Source organism: Nerophis ophidion, linkage group LG23 (assembly GCF_033978795.1).
Source record: "Nerophis ophidion isolate RoL-2023_Sa linkage group LG23, RoL_Noph_v1.0, whole genome shotgun sequence".
In the NCBI taxonomy this organism is placed as follows: domain Eukaryota; kingdom Metazoa; phylum Chordata; class Actinopteri; order Syngnathiformes; family Syngnathidae; genus Nerophis; species Nerophis ophidion.
The window spans coordinates 27,438,805-27,461,938 of NC_084633.1; the positions used below are offsets into that span (position 1 = coordinate 27,438,805).

The 23,134-nt window shown below is 43.2% G+C and overlaps 1 protein-coding gene across 3 annotated transcripts in view; it reads left to right on the plus strand.

The window, feature by feature from the left end:
* The first annotated feature begins 11,657 nt into the window (after positions 1 to 11,657).
* Positions 11,658 to 23,134, plus strand: part of plppr2a (phospholipid phosphatase related 2a) — a 188,476-nt gene continuing 176,999 nt past the window's right edge. For all 3 annotated transcript variants that reach the window (XM_061885553.1, XM_061885552.1, XM_061885551.1), the window contains exon 1: positions 11,658 to 12,060. The gene's annotated coding sequence lies outside the window, so the exon portion shown is untranslated. The remainder of the gene's footprint in view (positions 12,061 to 23,134) is intronic.

Genomic DNA, 23,134 nt, shown 5'->3' on the forward strand with positions numbered 1-23,134 from the left:
CCCCGCCACACGGCGGAGGAAACTCATTTCGGCCGCTTGTACCCGTGATCTTATTTTTTCGGTCCTGACCCAAAGCTCATGACCATAGGTGAGGATGGGAACGCAGATCGACCGGTAAATTGAGAGCTTTGCCTTCCGGCTCAGCTCCTTCTTCACCACAACGGATCGATACAACGTCCGCATTACTGAAGACGCCGCACCGATCCGCCTGTCAATCTCACGATCCACTCTTCCCTCACTCGTGAACAAGACTCCTAGGTACTTGAACTCCTCCACTTGGAGCAGGGTCTCCTCCCCAACCCGGAGATGGCATTCCACCCTTTTCCGGGCGAGAACCATGGACTCGGACTTGGAGGTGCTGATTCTCATTCCGGTCGCTTCACACTCGGATGCAAACCGATCCAGTGAGAGCTGAAGATCCGGGTCAGATGGGTACCAGGAGGTGCATGCTTAATTGAAAAGGGGTTGAGTGAGTGTTCCCGCTAGAATCTTCAAGGTGCTTTTGTTGACCGGAGAGTAGATTCTGTAGAGAAATCTCATTCGTTGGTTGACCTTTTTGATTATCTTGGTTGCCATTTTATCACAGGAAAGATTAACCTCTAGAATGGAACCTAGGTAGGTGACCTCATCTTTCCAGATGATAACAATGTCACCCACTTTTATAGTGAAGTCACTGACTTTCTTAAGGTTTAATTGGGACCCAAATAGGATGGATTCTGTTTTACCCAAGTTTAGCTATAAGTGTAGCTGATATTTTTACGAATATGTGGATATTTTTTTGTTTTTTTACCGTATGTTTGTTGCATCTTTGTTGTTTTTGCTCAATTATAAAATATGTGGATCATGGAGGTGGTCTGCAGTAGAGCAGCAACGTTCATATACTCTTAATCTTTAGTGTTTTATTGTTCATAGTTGATATTGTAAATCCCACATTTTATATTTTCTCATACATTCTGACTGTCATGTAGCTCAGTAAAAAAAAACTAAAGTTCATTCCATTCTTGAGACGGTTTGTTTACTTTTTTTTTTTTTTTACTGAATATCAATCAATCAATCAATGTTTATTTCTATAGCCCTAAATCACAAATGTCTCAAAGGACTGTACAAACCATTACGACTACGACATCCTTGGAAGAACCCACAAAAGGGCAAGGAAAACTCACACCCAGTGGGCAGTGATAATTCACACCCAGTGGGACGCCAGTGACAATGCTGACTATGAGAAACCTTGGAGAGGACCTCAAATCTGGGCAACCCGCCCCCCTCTAGGGGACCGAAAGCAAAGGATGTCGAGCGGGTCTAACATGATACTGGGAAAGTTCAATCCATAATGGCTCCAACACAGCCGCGAGAGTTCAGTTCAAAGCGGATCCAAGACAGCAGCGAGAGTCCCGTCCACAAGAAAACATCCCAAACGGAGGCGGATCAGCAGCGTAGAGATGTCCCCAACCGATACACAGGCGAGCGGTCCATCCTGGGTCCCGACGAGCGGTCCATCCCGGAACTCGACTCTGTACAGCCAATACTTCATCCATGGTCATTGGACCGGACCCCCTCCACAAGGGAGTTGGGGACATAGGAGAAAAAAGAAAAGAAGCGGCAGATCAACTGGTCTAAAAAGGAGGTCTATTTAAAAGCAAGAGTATACAAATGAGTTTTAAGGTGAGACTTAAATGCTTCTACTGAGGTAGCAACTCGAACTGTTACCGGGAGGGCATTCCAGAGTACTGGAATGCCACTGGGAATAAGACACTCGGAACTTTTGTACACTGAATTTTGTTATGCACTGAATTTTTTTCCATGAAATTGTCAGCATAATTTGATGTCAAAAATTCAGTTCACAAAATTCAAGCTAAAATTTAAGCTGCAAGCAACAATGGACGGGACCGAGTATTTGTAGCCATATTTTGTATTGAAGGGGGAATTGCAGAGCTTCTCACCCTATCTCTAAGGGACAGCCCCGCCACACGGCGGAGGAAACTCATTTCGGCCGCTTGTACCCGTGATCTTATCCTTTCGGCCATAACCCAAAGCTCATGACCATAGGTGAGGATGGGAACGTAGATCGACCGGTAGATTGAGAGCTTTGCCCTCCGGCTCAGCTCCTTCTTCACCACAACGGATTGATACAACGTCCGCATTACTGAAGACGCCGCACCGATCAGCCTGTCGATCTCACGATCCACTCTTCCCTCACTCGTGAACAAGACTCCTAGGTACTTGAACTCCTCCACTTGGGAGGAACTCAAAGTAAAGCCGCTGCTCCTCCACATCGAGAGGAGCCAGATGAGGTGGCTCGGGCATCTGGTCTCCCTAGGGAGGTGTTTAGGGCACGTCCAACCGGTAGGAGGCCACGGGGAAGACCCACGACACGTTGGGAAGACTACGTCTCCCGGCTGGCCTGGGAACGCCTCGGGATCCCCCAGGAAGAGATGGAAAAAGTGGCTGGGGAGAGGGAAGTCTGGGCTTCCCTGCTTAGGCTGCTTCCCCCGCGACCTGACCTCGGATAAGTGGAAGATGATGGATGGATGGATGGATGGATGGATGGATGGATGGATGGATGGATGGGGGAATTGCAAACTTCCTGTGGATTTTAGCTGGGGGTTGTCAGTGTATGAAATATTGGTCTAAGTGAGACCAACATAGAGGGTTTTTTTTATGTGTTTTTGACACTCCTACTGGGAGTTAGAGGCAGTTTTGTCTGTGTTTTCTTCTTAGGCGGCGCTAAAACGCAATTATGAGCTTTGGGGTTTGGTTTTTGGATTAGATCGCAATTTTCGCCAGTCCTGATGTGTGTGTCCAATTTGGTGAGTTTTGAAGCATGTTAAGGGGGTCACATTACAGCTCAAAGAGGCGGCGGTATAATAATAAAGAATAAAGAAGAAGAATAAAATGCTAGAAATTCAATACGGTCCTCTGTCCCAAAGGGACATCGGTCCCTAAAAATTCAGTTTCATAAATTCAATGTCACAAAATAGACATCAATTAGCTGAGTTCAGTTTCAGTTTCAGTTCATGTGGAACATACATACGATACAAAGTATTGCATCACATAGTTTCAGTTGTTTCATTACAGCACGTCCGAAAAGGAGTAGGAAGAAGCTGAGCTTATTTAATACTTACCCTTTTCATACCATGGCAATTTTATCCCAAGTCCTTGTTTTCTGTAACAGAACAGTGAATAAATAAATAATAAACAAATACAACGATAGAAATCATACAAAGTCAACAAATATTAAGTACATAAATTATTGTTATCTCAATTAAAAACGAAACAAAAATAAAACAAAACAAGAATACAATAAAAAGGGTTCTCTGTAACAGAACAGTGAATAAATAAATAATAAACAAATAATATACCCTAGTAAGTAAACAAATATTAAGTACATAAATTATTTTTGTCTCAATTAGAAACAAAAAATATATATATAAATAAAATAAAACAAAAATAAAATAACAACGGTTCAAGATAATCATCATAATTCTTGTTTCGTGTACTTTGTGTACACTTGTAGTTTTAACACTCTCTTAAACTGAATCATATTTGTTTGATTTATATTGTTAATCCCATCCATATTTTAAATCCACATACTGATATACGATAGGTTTTAAGTTTTTGTACGTGCATACACATGTTTTAAATTAGATTTTCCTCTATGGTTGTATTTATCCTCTTTTATTGAGAAAAAATGTTGTACATTCTTGGGTAGCAGGTTATAGTTTGCTTTGTACATCATTTTAGCTGTTTGCAAATGGACCAAATCGGTCAATGTCACTATTTCTAATTTAATAAATAAAGGGTTTGTATGTTCTCTATATCCAACATTATGTATTATTCTAATTGATCTGTTTTGTAACACAGTTAGTGAATGAAGTGTACATTTTGTAGTTATTTCCCCATATTTCTGCACAATAACTCAGATATGTAACACTAGCGAGCAGTAGAGAATATGAAGTGATTTTTGGTTGAGAACATGTTTTGTTTTATTCATTATTGATTTGTTTCTTGCTACTGTATGTCGATTTCCAGTTATTTTTATCATCTACTGTTACACCCAAAAATGTGATTTATTTTACCTTTTCAATGTCTACTCCATCTACTTGGATTTGTCTTTAACTTTCTCTTCTACCGTTACCAAATAGCATTATTTTAGTTTTACTGAGATTCAAAGATAGTCTGTTTTTGTAAAAAAAAAAAAAAACCTCCATATCAAAACGAGCAATCTCTAAAATCATATCTTAGTCACAAAAGAACTAAATGATTGGAATTGGAGGCCAACCGTTTAGATTTGCAAATATAGGGTTGTTTTTTTTGGATAACTTTTGGACTGTATCTTATGATCAAAACACAGAAAGTCACTATGAATGAATGAATGGTTTATTTTGAGCCATGCAAACAAAACAAAAGAATGACATAAAATACAAAAGAAATATATATATATATACATTATTTTTACACCTACATTGAAAACATTACATGTGACTAATTTTTTGTAGATGTCAAGACTCTTCTTCGGCATGGTAATGCCGGTGTAGTTTTCCCGTGGATGCGTCGAAGCAGAACACAGCAAAGGTAAGATATAAGGTATTTATTTAATAACAAAAGGCTATGAACAAAAACACTGGTGTAAAGATAAAAGGTAAACAAAAGACGCTAGCGTGAAAGCTAGGATAAAACACAAGGAAAACTAAAACTTGGTACGAGGACACAAAAGAGTAAACAAAAACATTCAGCATGAAAGCTGGAATATAAAGTGGCTTAGCGTGAGAGCTAGCGAGAAAATACATACGAAGGATGAGAGTCGTCACTGATGCACGTGGGCAAATTAGAAAAGGTGAGCTTAAATAGGAGGGTGAAAATTAGTAGCAGGTGTGCGGGGCGAGACTAACAGGTGGACTGATGTGTAACCATAGTGATGGACAAAAACAGGAAATAAACGGGTCAGACTGAGAATGAAAAAAACAAACACGTGAAGATCTGAGCAGCAGATCGCAACAGTATTCCCCCCCAACAAAAGACAGATACCAGATGTCTCAAAAACAAAAATTGCAAAGAAGAACTAGAACCCCCTCCCCACAACAAGAAAAAAAAAAAAAAAAAGTCCACAGATGAAGGGAGAGCGGAGGGAGGCCATGGTGGAGGGCCGCCTGGTCGCGTGTCCCCGAATCCGTCGAGTGTCCCCGAATCCACCGAGGACACATCATGTGGCGGCGGCGGGTGGAACGCCGCTGCCGTAAAAGTTTTGGCGGCCGACCTCGAAAAAGCCACATCAGTGGCCACCTTGTAGAATGAGGTGCCCGGCGAGGCGGAGGACCCGGGCACGGCCACATCCGTGGCCGATGCTTCAGCACCGAAGTCCTAGCAGGCTTGGAAGCAGCAGACGAGGGTGCGGGGACTGCAGCCAAAGCAGGCCCGAGTGCAGCTGGCGAGGATGATGCAGTTGCTGCAGCCGCAGCAGACGGCGTCCTCGTCACCGTGGAAACAGGTGCGGTTTCTGCAGCTGAAGAAGGAGTCGTTGGTGGTGTTGAAGCCGCAGTCGTCGTGGGCGGCGTGGAAACTGCAGTCGTCGTGGAAACCGCAGTCGTCGTGGGCGGCGTGGAAACTGCAGTCGTCGTGGGCGGCGTGGAAACTGCAGTCGTCGTGGGCGGCGTGGAAACCGCAGTCGTCGTGGGCGGCGTGACTGGTGTGAGCTCCAGCCTCATCGTCGGCGCCGGTGTGGGCTCCAGCTTCTTCGTCGGCAGTGCATGGCGGCGTGGAGCTGGTACCGGTGCTGGGCGGCGTGGAGCTGGTACCGGTGCTGGGCGGCGTGGAGCTGGTACCGGCACTTGTCGAGTAGCTGGCACTGGAGTGGGCTCCAGCCCTGTCGACACATGTGTAGGTTCCAGCCCCGTCGTCGACGTTGGTGCTAGAGTGGGCTCCAGCTCTGGAGCTGGTGCTGGAGTGGGCTCCAGCTCTGGAGCTGGTGCTGGAGTGGGCTCCAGCTCTGGAGCTGGTGCTGGAGTGGGCTCCAGCTCTGGAGCTGGTGCTGGAGTGGGCTCCAGCTCTGGAGCTGGTACTGGAATCGACTCCAGCTTTGGAGCTGTTGCTGGAGTGAGATCCAGGCTAAAGTCTGTAATTGGTATGAGAACCAGTTCTGGGTCGGAGGCTGGTGTGAGAACCAGGTGGGAGTCTAGTGCTGGCTTGAGAACCAGGCTAACATCAGTTTCTGGTGCGAGAACCAGACTAGAGTTCAAAACTGGTGTGAGAACCAGGCCCGAAAAAGCTGCTGGTGTGTGAACCAGGTGAGAGTCGAATTCTGGCGTGAAAACCAGGTTAGTGTCCTGTGCTGGAGGTGATGACCTCGCGAGTCTGAACACCGGTGGAGGTGGTCTACTTGGCCCTTGAGACTTGGCCGGGGGAAACACAGGTGGAGGAGGTCTACAAGGCCGTTGAGACTTGGCCGGGGGAAAAACAGGTGGAGGAGGTCTACAAGGCCGTTGAGACTTGGCCGGGGGAAACACAGTTGGAGGAGGTCTACTAGGAGGAGCTAAGCGTTTAGCGGGCCGAAAAACAGGTAAAGGTGGCCTACATGGAGGTTTTTGTTTAGCAGTTTTAAGAACAGGTAGCATCTGCCCTACCTCCGCAACACAGCTATAGGCCATAGCCCCCCCCTCCAGACGGGAATCCCAGACCCGTTCCCTGTGGTCAGGGACTGACCATAAGGGAGGGTGGTGGGAGGTTTGGAGGCGGGCAGACCCCTCCCCTCTATATTGTCCAGAGTGTCTCTTTGAAAAGGGAGAAAAAACTTTGGACTTGGGCAGAGAATGAGGTTTAAACGGTGGGTTAGAAGAAAAACTAGGTGACTGAGGTTGACTAGAATAATAAGAAAAAATATCCTGATACTTTTGTATATTATTATTAATGTTATTGTCATTTGAAAATGGCTGAGAAAACGAATCTTCCCCAAAAAATTCCTTGTTGATGACGTCATCATCGGAGGACGGGTTTGCGTTATCGGGGGGCGTCGACGAAATGACGTCATCTGCGCGGGACACAAGTTGGGAATTTGCCCAGTCGGTAAAACTGTTAGCAAAGTGTGTTATTGGGTCCCCAAACAATGGTGTAGGGGTTTTGTGTGCTGACTGTAGGTTGCTGTGTTCGTGAGGAGGGAGACATGGAGTGGGCAAGTCACTGTCGCCCGACGAAGTCATACTTCGCGGCTTCCGCCTACGCGGACGAGCGCGAGCGCTGCGGGAGGGAAACTCACCGCTCCCGGAAGCATCGATCGGAACCAGTTTTCCCTCCAGGTCCCACATCATGCTTTCGTCTGGATTGCATCAGAGAGTTTCAGCCTCCATCGCTCGGAATACCCTCCATGTGCCTTCGTCGAAGGTCTCCTCGTGGTTGCCAGACGCGGAGAAACTTTTTAATGCTCGGATCCTACTGTGAAGACTCTTCTTCGGCATGGTAATGCCGGTGTAGTTTTCCCGTGGATGCGTCGAAGCAGAACACAGCAAATGTAAGATATAAGGTATTTATTTAATAACAAAAGGCTATGAACAAAAACACTGGTGTAAAGAGAAAAGGTAAACAAAAGACGCTAGCGTGAAAGCTAGGATAAAACACAAGGAAAACTAAAACTTGGTACGAGGACACAAAAGAGTAAACAAAACATTCAGCATGAAAGCTGGAATATAAAGTGGCTTAGCGTGAGAGCTAGCGAGAAAATACATTCGAAGGATGAGAGTCGTCACTGATGCGCGTGGGCAAATTAGGATCCGAGAATGAGTAAACAGAAAAGGTGAGCTTAAATAGGAGGGTGAAAATTAGTAGCAGGTGTGCAGGCCGAGACTAACAGGTGGACTGATGTGTAACCATAGTGATGGACAAAAACAGGAAATAAACGGGTCAGACTGAGAATGAAAAAACAAACACGTGAAGATCTGAGCAGCAGATCGCAACAGATTGGCTCAAAAGGGAGTGGGAAGAAGTAAACTTTTTAGGTCCCACACACATATATGCACACACATATATACAATTTATATATATATATATATATATATATATATATATATATATTAGGGCTGGGCAACGATTAAAAATTTTAATCGAAGTTAATCGCACTTTTTCTCTGATTAATCGCGATTAACTGCATTGTATACGCAAAGCCCAATAATGAATTCAAAAGTAGTGTGTAATGCACCTTTATTGGAATATTCTCCCACATGAACAAAAGCGCCAAAACATTTGTTGTGCAAACACAATTCAAATCAGTACTTGTTAAACAGTAGCAGTTATATAGCATATTTTATGAAAATCAACTCAAAAAATGTAAATACAAACATTTAGGCTTATTTCCACTGCCAGGGTTTTTAAGTTATCCTGTTTGTTATGGAAAATAAATATGATCTACATACAAATCTCTGAGCCACAATCATAACATCCGAACAGGCAATTTCTGAGGTAACAGCAGGAACATTTTTTTTTATCAGGGATCTTATGTTTAAAAAACCTATATTATAGGTAGTGGGCTGTTTTAGGGAATTTTTGATTAAATTATCCGTAGTAGCAATATTAATAATGTTGTGTTTATTATGCGTAGTGCACTTAAAATAACTATGACCATATCTAGGAATTGATATGATGGGAATTTTCCGATTGTTTGCTTGGTGCTTTGATAAACTGAACGCATCATATACATGGTACTATATTGTGATGTTATGAGCCAGGGAAAAAAAGAACTACCCTACCCAGCATGCAACAGGAGTGACGAGCATGCGCTAGCCCGGTAGAGGTTGTGTGTCGCCATGACGGCATCTTGTATGTTGTGATATGCACGCTCTGAAAGTAAACGTTAAGAACTCAGCCAACACTCGTCGTCTGCATTATTCATAAATAGACAGACAACACATATACTCCGCTGCTTCACAGGCCGCTGGATGTAGCCGGCAAAGTATTCCCATGCTAGCTAGTTGGTCCAGCAAGCACGCGTCATTCAGTCCAAACCGGCCCGATCTATCCACATTCAGAATTGTCTGGCGGTCGTAAGTGATCCCGGAGTGACCACGCTGTAAGCCAGCCATGACATTTGCAGAATTGTCCGGTATTTTTGCCAAATGTTCCATCTTTACCAAGAGCCCCTCGACGCCGAAGCCCGTCCGGGCGCCGGCATCTTCATAAGAAAAGGCATTAACAAAATAAAAGCATGTAAACAACATACGCAAATGCGCGATAAAATAATTGTCGGTGTTAATAGATTGATGAGTTAACTCGTAATTAACGCATTATATATATATATATATATATATACACACACATATATATATATATATATATATATATATATATATATATATATATATATATACACATACATACATACATACATATACACACAATCACACACACACACACACACACACACACCTATATAAATACTATATATATAATGTATAGTATATATACTATATATAATATATATACTGTAAAACAAAAAGCCGTCCAAAGCAATCCAAATGGGTCAGCTCCTCCACACTGTTGAACATTTAGGTCAGACCTGGGCAAATTAAGGCCCGGGGGCCACATGCGACCCGTTGAGCTTTTCAATCTGGCCCGGCGGACAGTCCCAAATATTTTTTTTACATCTTTAAGTATGAAACTGTAGCTGCCCTTATATTGTGCAAGAATGTTTTACAAATGACCGAAAGTCTTGTACTATACAAAGTATTTCAATGGTCAAAATCTGCGCTTTTGGATGATATAATAGTTACTATGGTCATCTAATTAGTTACTATGGTAATGTAAGTCACAGCAGCTCAGACGAGGCACCAAGCAGTGTGGGTGGGGAGCGTTTCCACGTAGTGTTTCCAGAACGGCCAGCCTGAAATGAAGTTTAATGATGTATCAAATTGTAGGTGTTTTTTATTTTTTATACCTTTTGCATTCATGTTTATGTTGCGTTTCACTTGATGGCAAAATATGTCGATAGAGGGGGTGTGACATTCCAATGTTGTCAATATTCAATGTTTTATCGTGCATAGTTAATAGTGTAAATCCCACATTCTTTATTTTCATGTACATTCTGGGTGTCTCATATAGTAAAAAAAAAAAAGTAAAATTCCAGTCTGTTTTTATAAGGCGGTCTGTTGTCATAACGTTTTTAGCATTCAATCAGACATTATTGTGAGGTTTTGGATTAGTGTTCCTAAAAATAGATATACCGGCCCCCAGGCACATTTTTTCTCTTAATTTGGCCCCCGAGTCAAGATAATTGCCAAGGCCTGATTTAGGTTGTGGCATGGCTTGGCATGGTGTGGACAGAACGGCTGACTGACAGTTGGCACTTAATGCCGCCTCACCGCACCTGTGACCGATTGTCCATTTAGATCTGAATGTGGATGTGAACTGTATGGCATGAAGGAAGTACAAACCCTGTTTCCATATGAGTTGGGAAATTATGTTAGATGTAAATATAAAAGGAATACAATGATTTGCAAATAATTTTCAACCCATATTCAGTTGAATATGCTACAAAGACAACATATTTGATGTTCAAACTGAGGCAAATAATCATTAACTTTAGAATTTTATGCTAGCAACACATGACAAAGAAGTTGGGAAAGGTGGCAATAAATACTGATAAAGTTGAGGAATGCTCATTAAACTCTTATTTGGAACATCCCACAGGTGTGCAGGCTGGGGCGAGGTACACCCCTTTGTCCACAACTGCGTGAGAAAATAGTCAGTTTGAGAATAACGTTTCTCAAAGTGCAAATGCAAGAAATTTAGGGATTTCAACATCTACGGTCCATAATATCAGCAAAAGGTTCAGAGAATCTGGAGAAATCACTCCACGTAAGCGGCATGGCCAGAAACCAACATTGAATGACCGTGACCTTCGATCCCTCAGATGGCACTGTATCAAAAACCGACATTAATCTTTAAAGGATATCACCACATGGGCTCAGGAACACTTCAGAAAACCACTGTCGCTAAATACAGTTCGTCGTTACATCCGTAAGTGCAAGTTAAAGCTCTACAATGCAAAGCGAAAACCATTTCTCAACAACATCCAGAAACGCAGCCGGCTTCTCTGGGCCAGAGGTCATCTACGATCGACTGATGCTAAGTGGAAAAGTGTTCAGTAAATAAAGTTTATGAGTCTGAACAGCAAATATCTTGTCTGTGTAGTGCATTCAATTGAATATGGGTTGAAAAGGATTTGCAAATCATTGTAATCCATTCATATTTACATCTAACACAATTTCCCAACTCATATGGAAACGGGGTTTGTAAGTTGAAAAGTGGCTGGGTTGCCAAAATACAAGATTGTGCGGTATGTCCTGGGGCTTGGATTTCCTCACCAGTTGTGACCAGTGGCGTCACATATGCTCCTGGGGGTGGGGGGTCTGGGGCAGATCAATAGTCATGTATCATTTACCCACATTCAGACCGAGTGGTAGAGCAGCCTTATGGAAATCACACGTCCGCCAAGCCTCTCTGCGGCATGTGTCCTAATGTTTGGGTCAAGTTTGCCTCCTCCCGGATTCTCACGACACTCGCCAAGAGGCAGGGGATGGGGGAGTGGGAGCGACGGGAGGAGTGGGGGAGACAAGGGCGAGCGAGGAACGACGGTGGGAGGAGAGGGGAGGGATGGAGAGGGAACACAGGCTCGGAATACAAATGAGCTGACACGTATAATGCATACCCTCTCTCACCGTTTCCACACATGCAGACGCACTCGTGCTCCTCAGACATGCTCTCCGTCTCGCTCTCCCCGTCTACTGGACCAAACGCCGCCCGGCGGGGTTATTTCGGCCACTTAAGTCATTAGTCAGCTCTGTTTTTTTTTTTTCTCCCCAGAGCAAGCTTATTTAAGAAGATGGCGTGTGCGCGGCGTGCGCATGTGTGTGTGTGAACGTGCCAGGGGTTTCCGGAGGCTGCCGCACGCCTCCTTCTCTTCGTCTGGCGCACAGAGAGGCCGAGGACGTGACGGGGGACTTTTGACATCATCGAGAGCCGATCGGCCATGGTCACCGCGTAGGAATCTGGTACCTTCACGAAAATCAGCCCGGCGACAAGGTAGGGAGAATGACGGGTTGGGGGTGCAGAGGGGAGACGAATGCACGGATGGATGGAAGGGTTTTCCTCGGGGGAGAGATTGTATTCGCAGCCACTTCCACGGCACAATCTGCATGTGCCGTGGAAGTGACTGTTTTGCATTTTTCTCTACTTCAAGTGGGTAACCAGGGATCTGTTTCTTGCATGGTTCTGGAGTGTGGCGTGGTGGGAGGAGGGTCTGTCATTCAGCATTTTTCTAAGGTGTTCCCCAAACAAAGCCTAGGTGATTATAAAGGACTTCCATATTAAGGAGTTTTCTGGGAGGATGGACACAGTGGTGATTGTCTGCACATGAAACATCAGAAACCACGCTCGTTATGATACAACGCAGTTTCACACCACCACAAAAAAACAGCTGCAATATGTGGGTCAGAGTAGCAGAGGTCTACTGTTGGTAGGGATTCCCAGGATTCCTTGCCTCTTCCGGGGGGAATACAGAGGTGTTCCCAGGTCAGCAATGAGCACAGTCCCTCCAGGTTGCCCTTGGGTGTACCTGAGAGTCTCCTCCCCACCTTGCCAGGGTGGCGTCCAAAACAGATGCCCGGATCAACTCAGCTGGCTCCTTTCCATAAGGAGGAACAGCCTTCCTCTTGGATGACCTGAGCTCCTTGGCCTGGAGGAGGCTCATTTTTCATGAGTGTCGTCCGCAGTCTTGTCCTTTCTCGCATTGCCCAAAACATGTAATAGGTAGTTTAGACCCGGGATGTGGACGGACAACTACATATGTGTAAATCGTGAATAAAAACAGAATTCAATGATTGGCAAATCCTTTTCAACTTATATTCAATTGAATAGACTGCGAAGACGAGATATTCAGCGTTCCAACCGGAAAACTTTTGTTATTTTTTGCAAATTTTAGCTCATTTGGAATTGAATGCCTGCAACGTGTTTCAAAAAAGCTGGCGCATGTGGCAAAAAAGACAGAGAAAGTTGAGGAATGCTCATCAAACACTTATTTGGAACATCCCACAGGTGAACGGGCTAATTGGGAACGGGGTGGGTGTCATGAATGGGTGTAAAAGCAGCTTCCGTAAAATGCTCAATCATTCACAAACAAGGATGGGGCGAAGGACACCACTTTGTGAACAAATGCGTGAGCAAATTATTTTACAACAAGATTTCTCAACCAGCTATTGCAAGGAATTTAGGGATTTCACCATCCACGGTCTTGAATATCATCAAAAAGGTTCAGAGAATCTGGAAAAATCACTGCAAGTATGCAGCATGGCTGAAAACCAACATTGAATGCCTGTGACCTTCGATCCTTCAGGCTTTACTGCATCACAAGGGGACATCAGTGTGTAAAGGGTATCACCACGTGGGCTCAAGAACACTTCTGAAAACCACTATCGGTAACAACAGTTTGTCGCTATGTCTGTAAGTGCAAGTTATAACTCAACAATGCAAAGCCCAAGCCATTTATCAACAACACCCAGAAACGCCGCCGGCTTCGCTGGGCCCGAGCTCATCCAAGATGGACTGATGCAAAGTGGAAAAGTGTTCTGTGGTCTGACGAGTCCACATTTCAAATTGTTTTTGGAAACAAGGGACGTCGTGTCCTCTGGAACAAGAAGGAAAATAACCATCCTGATTGTTCCAGGCGCAAAGTTGAAAAGCCAGCATCTGTGATGGTATGGGGGTGTATTAGTGCCCAATGCATGGGTAACTTGCACATCTGTGAAGGCACCATTGATGCTGAAAGGTACATACAGGTATTGGAGCAACATATGTTGCCATCCAAGCAACGTTAACATGGACGCCCATGCTTGTTTCAGCAAAATAATGCCAAGCCACATGTTACAACAGTGTGGCTTCCTAGTAAGAGTGCAGCTATTGGACTTGCCTGCCTGTAGTCCAGACCTGTCTTCCATTTAAAGAGTGTGGCACAATATAAAGCCTAAAATACCACAGCAGAGACCCCGGACTGTTGAACAACTTAACCTGTACATCAAGCATGAATAGGAAATATTTCCAGCTGAAAAGCTTAAAAAAATTGGTCTCCTCAGTTCCCAAACGTTTACTGAGTGTTGTTAAAAGGAAAGGCCATGTAACACAGTGGTAAAAACACCCCTGTGACAACTTGTGTGTTGCTGCCATTATATTCTAAAATTAAGTATCCTGTCTTTGCAGTCTAATCATTTGAATATAAGTTGAAAAGGATTTGCAAATCATTGTATTCTGTTTTTATTTACCATTTACACAACGTGCCAACTTCACTGGTTTTGAGTTTTGTACATTGAGAGCATCCGATTTCATGATGAGGACTGTGGCTTTTTACTCAGTTGTGAACCACACCAGCAAACGCAGAACGTCAAAGATCGAAGAAGACATTCGTCGATGAAGAGATTGAAGATCCTAAACTGGACTTTCTCTACACCTTTTTGATATACTCTCAGACATTTCATCTCTAAAGTTAATAAATAAAACTTGTGGGAAAGAATGCTCCAATGTCTACTGTAAACACGTTGGATGTTGAACAAGCTTCTTTTCCAATTGTACAGGAACCAAATGAGCCATAGACCTTGGGCACCCCCTTACGGAAGCTTGCAAGCGACCGGGTCGATTTATTTTTCAAAGCATACAAAGTCCATGTGGACTGGTTGGGCAAAAGTCCATGTAGCTTCTGATATCCTAAAGAGGTCTAGTAGTTACCTACCCACAACCAGGACGATTGAGTTTGACCAAACTCTCCAGTACTAAAATAGACTCTCCCTCTGAGAGGGAGGGTTATCCCCTAAAAGTTTTCTAAAGAGGGTGACCACCACCCCACTCTGCCAGTCCACATTTCCTGTCCTCAATTTCCACGCGATGTTGGAAAGACACGTAAACCGTGACTGTCCCACAACATGTTTGAGGTCTTTGGGAGAAACTTGTGCAGCGCGAGAGCCACTGCGGACTGTTTTGAATCCCTCAGATCTGCAAGTTTGTGACCTACAGCTATGACCCACAAAAATACATATTGAAAGAATGGTCCAACGTCTTCTGTAAACAAATTGGATGTTGAACAAGCTTTTACTCCAATTGTACAGGCACCAAATGAACCATAGACCTTAGGCACCCCTTACAGAAGCTTGCAAGGGACCGGGTCCATTTAATTTTCAAAGCATACAAAGTCCATGTGGACTGGTTGGGCAAATGTCCATGTACCTTCTGATATCCTAAAGAGGTCTAATAGTTACCTACCCACAACCAGGACGATTGAGTTTGACCAAACTCTCTAAAATAAACTTTCTCTCTGAGAGGGAGAGTTATCCCCTAATTGTTTCCTAAAGAGGGTGACCACCACCCTACTCTGCCAGTCCACATCTACTGTCCTCAATTTCCACGCAATGTTGGAGAGACACGTAAACCATGACAGTCCCACAACATCTTTGAGGTCTTTGGGAGAAACTTGTGCAGCGTGAGAGCCACTGAGGACTGTTTTGAATCCCTCAAATCTGCAAGTTTGTGACCTACAGCCATGACCCACAAAAATACATATTGAAAGAATGGTCCAACGTCTTCTGTAAACAAGTTGGATGTTGAACAAGCTTCTACTCCAATTGTACAGGCACCAAATGAACCATAGACCATGGCCACCCCTTACAGAAGCTTGCAAAGGACCGGGGCGATTTAATTTTCAAAGCATACAAATTCCATGTGGACTGGTTGGGCAAACGTCCATGTAGCTTCTGATATCCTAAAGAGGTCTAGTAGTTACCTACCCACAACCAGGACGATTGAGTTTCACCAAACTCTCCAGTACTAAAATAGACTCTCCCTCTGAGAGGGAGGGTTATCCCCTAAAAGTTTTCTAAAGAGGGTGACCACCACCCCACTCTGCCAGTCCACATTTCCTGTCCTCAATTTCCATGCAAAGTTGGAGAGACACATAAACCGTGACTGTCCCACAACATGTTTGAGGTCTTTGGGAGAAACTTGTGCAGCGCGAGAGCCACTGCGGACTGTTTTGAATCCCTCAGATCTGCAAGTTTGTGACCTACAGCTATGACCCACAAAAATACATATTGAAAGAATGGTCCAACATCTTCTGTAAACAAATTGGATGTTGAACAAGCTTTTACTCCAATTGTACGGGCACCAAATGAACCACTGACCTTGGGCACAATTTACAGAAGCTTGCAAGGGACCGGGTCCATTTAATTTTCAAAGCATACAAAGTCCATCTGGACTGGTTGGGCAAACGTCCATGTAGCTTCTGATATCCTAAAGAGGTCTAGTAGTTACCTACCCACAACCAGGACGACTGAGTTTGACCAAACTCTCCAGTACTAAAATAGACTTTCCCTCTGAGAGGGAGGGTTATCCCCTAAAAGTTTCCTAAAGAGGGTGACCACCACCCCACTCTGCCAGTCCACATTTCCTGTCCTCAATTTCCACGCGATGTTGGAGAGACACGTATACCGTGACAGTCCCACAACATGTTTGAGGTCTTTGGGAGAATCTTGTGCTTCGCGAGAGCCACTGAGGACTGTTTTGAATCCCTCAGATCGGCACGTTTTTGACCTACAACTATGACCCACAAAAACACATACTGTTAAATAATTGCTAATTAAATGTTAAAAAATTAAAGAGTGCTTAGTCATTTTTGTAGTAGAGAAGTCCCGAAACCGATCATGGGATCGGATCGGTGGTCGATATTTGCCTTTCTTAACTTATCGGCATTCAGCTGATCCCTGCTGACCATCACTGCAGCTGTTTCCCAGTGTTTGCCTGGATAAGATTGTCCTCACATGAAAGATTCCTTCAAAACAGATGCACACTCAGGGAGATTTACATTTCTGGAGTCCTTGTTGCACACATTCAGGAGTTGCATACTCTCCAAGAGGGTGCCTGTCTTGCCAGAACTCCGGCTCAGATTTGAGCGCAAGCTGCAACAAAAGCGTTGTCTATCCGCAGTGTGAATCCACTTCTAAGATACTAATCCTTACCCCCGTAGTAGGAAATAATTCGAGCATCCTTGTTACTGGAGGAATAGAAGAAAAGGAATGGTTAAGCATGACACACACACAGCGAGGACGACACAGGGAGCTAATCGCTAAAGTTTCAATCAATCAAACATCCATCCATCCATCCATTTTCTACCGCTTATTCCCTTTGGTGGTTGCGTGGGTCGCTGGCGCCTATCTCAGCTACAATCGGGCGGAAGGCGGGGTACACCCCGGACAAGTCGCCACCTCATCGCAGGGCCAACACAGATAGACAGACAAACAATCAATGTTTATTTGTATAGCCCTAAATCAGAAGTGTCTCAAAGGGCTGCACAAGCCACAACGACATCCTCGGTTCAGATCCCACATCAGGGCAAGGAAAAACTCAACCCAGTGGGATGACAATGAGAACCCTTGGAGAGGACCGGAGATGTGGGTGACACCCCCCTCCCACCCTCTAGGGCAGGGGTGTCAAACTCAAATACAGAGTGGGCCGAAATATAAAACTGAACAAAGCCACGGGCTATTTGCAGCCTTCTGAGGTAAATATCAAAATAAACTTTTTACACCGGCTAATAATACATTTGAAAGTAAAATAACAACAATGAATGAATCAAACATTTAAGCCTTGTGCATGAATAAAACGTTAATTATTGCTCAGTTTGCTACGCTGATTTGCTTCAACACTGAATATGGAACAAGCAACGCTTATATAACTTAATAATGCAAAATCAACTTTCAAGAAACAAACAAAAAAACATCAATTTTGTATTAAATAAAATTGTAACAAAAAATGAACTGCCTCTTCTATTTGCAAAATTAACTTTTTCCATAGGCTAATAAATTTGAAAATAAAATAATGAGGTGGGCGGGGTTTGGTGGTAGCGGGGGCGTATATTGTAGCGTCCCGGAAGAGTTAGTGCTGCAAGGGGGTCTGGGTATTTGTTCTGTTGTGTTAGGGTGTGGACGTTCTCCTGAAATGTGTTTGTCCTTATTGTTTGGTGTGGGTTCACAGTGTGGCGCATATTTGTAACAGTGTTAAAGTTGTTTATACGGCCACCCTCAGTGTGACCTGCATGGTTGTCGACTAAGTATGAATAGCATTCAGACAATGTGTTAAAGCAGCATATATTATATGACCGGAGGAAAAGCACATGTTGTAGAGTACGCTAAAGGCCCAATATTGTTGTCCGGGTGGAAATCGGGAGAATGGTTGACCCAGGAGATTTTCGGGAGGGGCACTGAATATTTTACAGCGTCAGTGCCGCAGTAACACCACATTCACCGCTAATACTCATACTTGCCAATCCCGAAGTTCAATGCCCCTGCCGAAAATCTCCCGGGGCAACCATTCTCCCGAATTTATACCGATTTCTACCTGGACAACTCTATTGGGGACGTGCATTTAATGCACTGCCTTTAGCGTTCTCTACAACCTGTCGTCACATCCGCTTTTCCTCCATACTAACAGCGTGTCACACAATATTTGTGGCTTTTACACACACACACACACACACACACACACACACACACACACACACACACACACACACACACACACACACACACACACACACACACACACACACACACACACACACACACAAGTGAATTCAAGGCATATTTGGTCAACAGCCATACATGTCACACTGAGGGTGGCCGTATAAACAACTTTAACACTGTTACAAATATGCGCCACACTGTGAACCCACACCAAACAAGAATGACAAACACATTTCGGGTGAACATCCGCACCGTAACACAACAGAACAAATACCCAGGCCCCCTTGCAGCACTAACTCTTCTGGGAAACATCCAACAAACTGACCAATAATTATCGTTTTATTCATGCATTTTCTCTTGCTACTTCAAGGCTTGAATGTTTGGTTCATTCATTATTGTTATTTTATTTTCAAATTTATTATTAGCCTGTGCAAAAATTTGATATTTACCTCAGAAGATTGCAAATAGAAAAAAAGGCATACAATTTTTATTGAAATTTTATTTGATATGCCATTGATATGTTTTTAATTATTATTATTATTATTTGAAACTGGATTTTGCATGTCACTAAAGTTATATAAGCCTTGCTTGTTCAATATTTAATGCAAAACTTGTTTGGGTCCCTATTAAAAGGTTAATTTGTTCAACCTCGGCCCGCGGCTTTGTTCTGTTTAAAATTTTGGCCCACTCTGTATTTGAGTTTGACACCTCTGGCATAAAATTTTAGTACATTAAAATTCAGTGTAAAAAGGATTAGGAGTAAAAGAAATTCAGTGTAAAATATTTCAGTGCTGAAAAAATTCAATGAGGAAACATTTTCTGCTTCAAAAAGCAAGACTCACTTCTGGTAAAATAAGACAGAAGGAATCGATCCTGTCTCAGAAGCAGCCAATGAGGCATCAAGTTTGAAGTATTGTGACCTGGGTCTTGCAAAACAGCACAAAAAAGCTGTTATCTAGGCTACCTTGGCATAATACAACATAATTAACATTAAAATGCAGCCCACTGGATAATTCAAATTGCTAGAATATTCACTATATATATATATATATATATATATATATATATATATGTGTGTGTGTGTGTGTGTGTGTGAATGAACATTGTTGGAAATCATTTGTGTACACAACTACCTAATAAACTGCTAAATTGCACACTTTTGAGTGACATATGAAGTAAATGGGCACAAACAGAGTGAGCGGGGCTTGTTTACGGAGCAGCAAGTGTTAGACGGAGGCCGATTTCTACAGCAAATTTTGGCAGAACAGTGATATTTTTACGAATATGTGGATGTTTTCATTTTACCCCTGGTGTTTATGGCCTGTCGTGTTTGTTGCATCTTTGTTGTACTTGCTCAGTTATAAAATATGATGATCCTGGAGGTGGTCTGCACTAGAGGAGCAACGTTCATATATTCTCAATATTTAGTGTTTTATTGTTCATAGTTGATATTGCAAATCCCACTGTGGAGGTTGCCTACCTGTGAGTCTTCTGATCACAAAGATGCTCTCGTGGGCCCGGTAGTCTGGGTAACAAGTCTTTCATTTTTATAAGCAGTGTGGTTTTGCTTTCCAGCAAAATGTCTCTCGCTCTCATCTTCTGCTCACGTCTCTCGTCCCTGGCTGCTGCTAATAAGGGCGACAGGTGCTTAGATAACAAGTCCCAGCTGGGCAATCTACTCACCTGCCGCAGACTTTGAGGCCGGTCCTTACACAACCCGCTCCGCGGCAGGCCCGCAGGCCACGCCCCCCTTAACAACCACATTTTATACTTTCACGTACATACCGACTGTCATGTAGCTCAGTGAAAAAACTAAAGTTCATTCCTTTTTTGAGATGGTCTGTTTACTTTTCTGTTGAATAAGACACTCTTTTATGCACTGAATTTTAAAACACCGATTTTTTTTCCCAATAAATTTTCAGCATTATTTCTTGTCAAAAATTCAATTAAAAAAGTTCAAGCACAAATAATCCAGTGTCAACTAAGAGGCACAAATTAAACTGGGGATATTGTCTGATTTAGAACAAAACTAGTCAACTCTAACATTGAGACTTTAAATGGTATCCAATCTGAATTTTGATTAGTAAACCAAGGGTTTCTGGTCGCTTTTGAGGGGACAAAAATGACTTATGTGTTTGTGCCCATGTACTGTAATGGGATTCTACTTTTTAAAATGTTTATTATTGTAGCAATATGGTTTTTAAAGTTAAGGATTTGAGGGATTTCTGGTCGCTTTTGAGGCCACCAAAGGGTCTTCCGTGTGTGTGCTGAAGTGTTAATGTTTTGTACGTGGATTTTACTTTTTAAAATGTTTATTATTTTAGCATTAAGGTGGTTAAAGTTAAGGGTTTTGGGGATTTATGGTCGCTTGTGAGGGCACCAAAAACTTAACTTTAACAACCATATTGCTACAATAATAAAAAATGTAAAAAGTAAAATCCACTTACATTACATTAACAGATCGGCACACACACAGAAGACCCTTTGGTGCCCTCACAAGTGACCAGAAAGACCCCAAATCCTTAACTTTAACAACCATAATGCTACAATAATAATCATTTTAAAAAGTAAAATCCACTTACAGTACATTAACACATCGGCACACACATATGTCCCTTTTGTTTCTTCACAAGTCACCATAAATCCCCTAAATCCTTAACTTTAACAACCATATTGCTTCAATAATAAACATTTTAAAAAGACAGATGACATGCACCTGGGGATAGGTTGATTGGCAACACTAAATTGGCCCTAGTGTGTGAATGTGAGTGTGAATGTTGTCTGTCTATCTGTGTTGGCCCTGCAATGAAGTGAAGTGAAGTGAACTATATTTATATAGCACTTTTTCTCTTGTGACTCAAAGCACTTTACATAGTGAAACCCAATATCTAAGTTACATTTTAAACCAGTGTGGGTGGCACTGGGAGCAGTGTCTTGCCCTAGGACATAACGGCAGTGACTAGAATGGTGGAAGCGGGGATCGAACCTGCAACCCTCAAGTTGCTGGCACGGCCGCTCTACCAACCGAGCTGTACCAGCCCTGAGATGGTGATTTGTCCAGGGTGTACGCCGCCTTCCGCCCATGTGCAGCTGAGATAGGCTCCTGCAACCCCCGTGACTCTAAACGGGACAAGCGGTAGAAAAAGGATGGATGGAAACATAGGGGTTATTTTTGGATACATTTTGGACAGTATCAAAACACCGAACCCCCTGCAGAAAGTCACTATAAAGCAAAGAGCCTTTGTGCAGGTAAGCAGTCCAAATGGGTCAGCTCCTCCACACTGTTGAGCATTTAGGTTGTGGCATCGCTGGGCATGATGTGCACAGAACGGCTGACTGACAGTTGGCACTTAATGCCGCCTCACTGGAAATTTAGATTTAAATGTGGATGTGAACTGTACGGCATAAAGAAAACAAGTTGAAAAGTGGCCAAATGACATGTGTACGCGGTATGTCCTGGGGCTTGGTGATGGACTGCCGAGCCAGAAGAGAGGGCATATGGCCGCCTGGGTCGCCATGCTTTGACTGGAGCACTCGGAGCAGCATGGGTCTCTAATGTCCTGCCCTCCACAATATGAATGTGTGCTTGCGCTAAGTCCACATTTCCCTCTGCAGCTCTCTTTGCTCTTTGCTTTGCTTCTTTTCATCTAAATCAGAATTTGCACAGTTGTTGTTTTTTTTTTTTTTTGTCTTTAGCTGTGTCTAGACAACCATGTCTCCGTTGAAAGGTTACAAAGATTGTTTTATGATTGCTAAACCATCAGATAAGGCTTTCCGTGCACTGTACTTGCTCTTATTGAAACCACCAGGACTTGATTGTCACTCTGCATAACGTCACATTAGGGTTTTAAATTGCACTTATGAAAACGAGCAAAACAGAACTCATCTAAATGAATGGGATGTTTTATGTCCATAACTGCACTTATCAGCTACAAGATATTCTAATTAGTACAATACAAAATGCCTTATACAATTTTTTGCCTTTGCAAATATGAAAATTAAACTGCATGCAGCCTTGAATAGAGTCAGAATCAGAAATACTTCATTAATCCCCAAGTGGAAATTCAGATTTTAAGGAGCAGACATCCATTACAGGGAGACAGAACTTCCGGCATTCCACAGAAAGGTGGTAAAAAGGTAAACGTTGGACGGGTGGGGAGATTAGTAAAATAAGATTCTGTCTCAAACTGGGTTTTCGGGGAGAGGGTCCAGACTGAGGCCAAGAAAAAAAAAACTCAATAGCCATAAGCACACATATGCTACATATAATCCACAATACTTGCAACAGAGGGGAGGGCTATTAGACTGAGGCCAAGAGGAAAATCAACTCAATAGCCATAAGCACACATAAACATGTTACGTTTGTACATATAATCCACAAGACTTGCAACAGAGGGGAGGGAAGTGTGTGTGTGAGACCAAAAAAGTTTGGTCTCAAACTGGGCTCCTGGAGAGGGGTCCAGACTGAGGGCAAGGAAAATTAACCTCAATAGCTATAAGCACATATAAACATATAACATAGAATCCACAAAACCTGCAACAAAGGGGAGGGAGGGAGTGTGTGTGTGTGTGTGTGTGTGTGTGTGTGTGTGTGTGTGTGT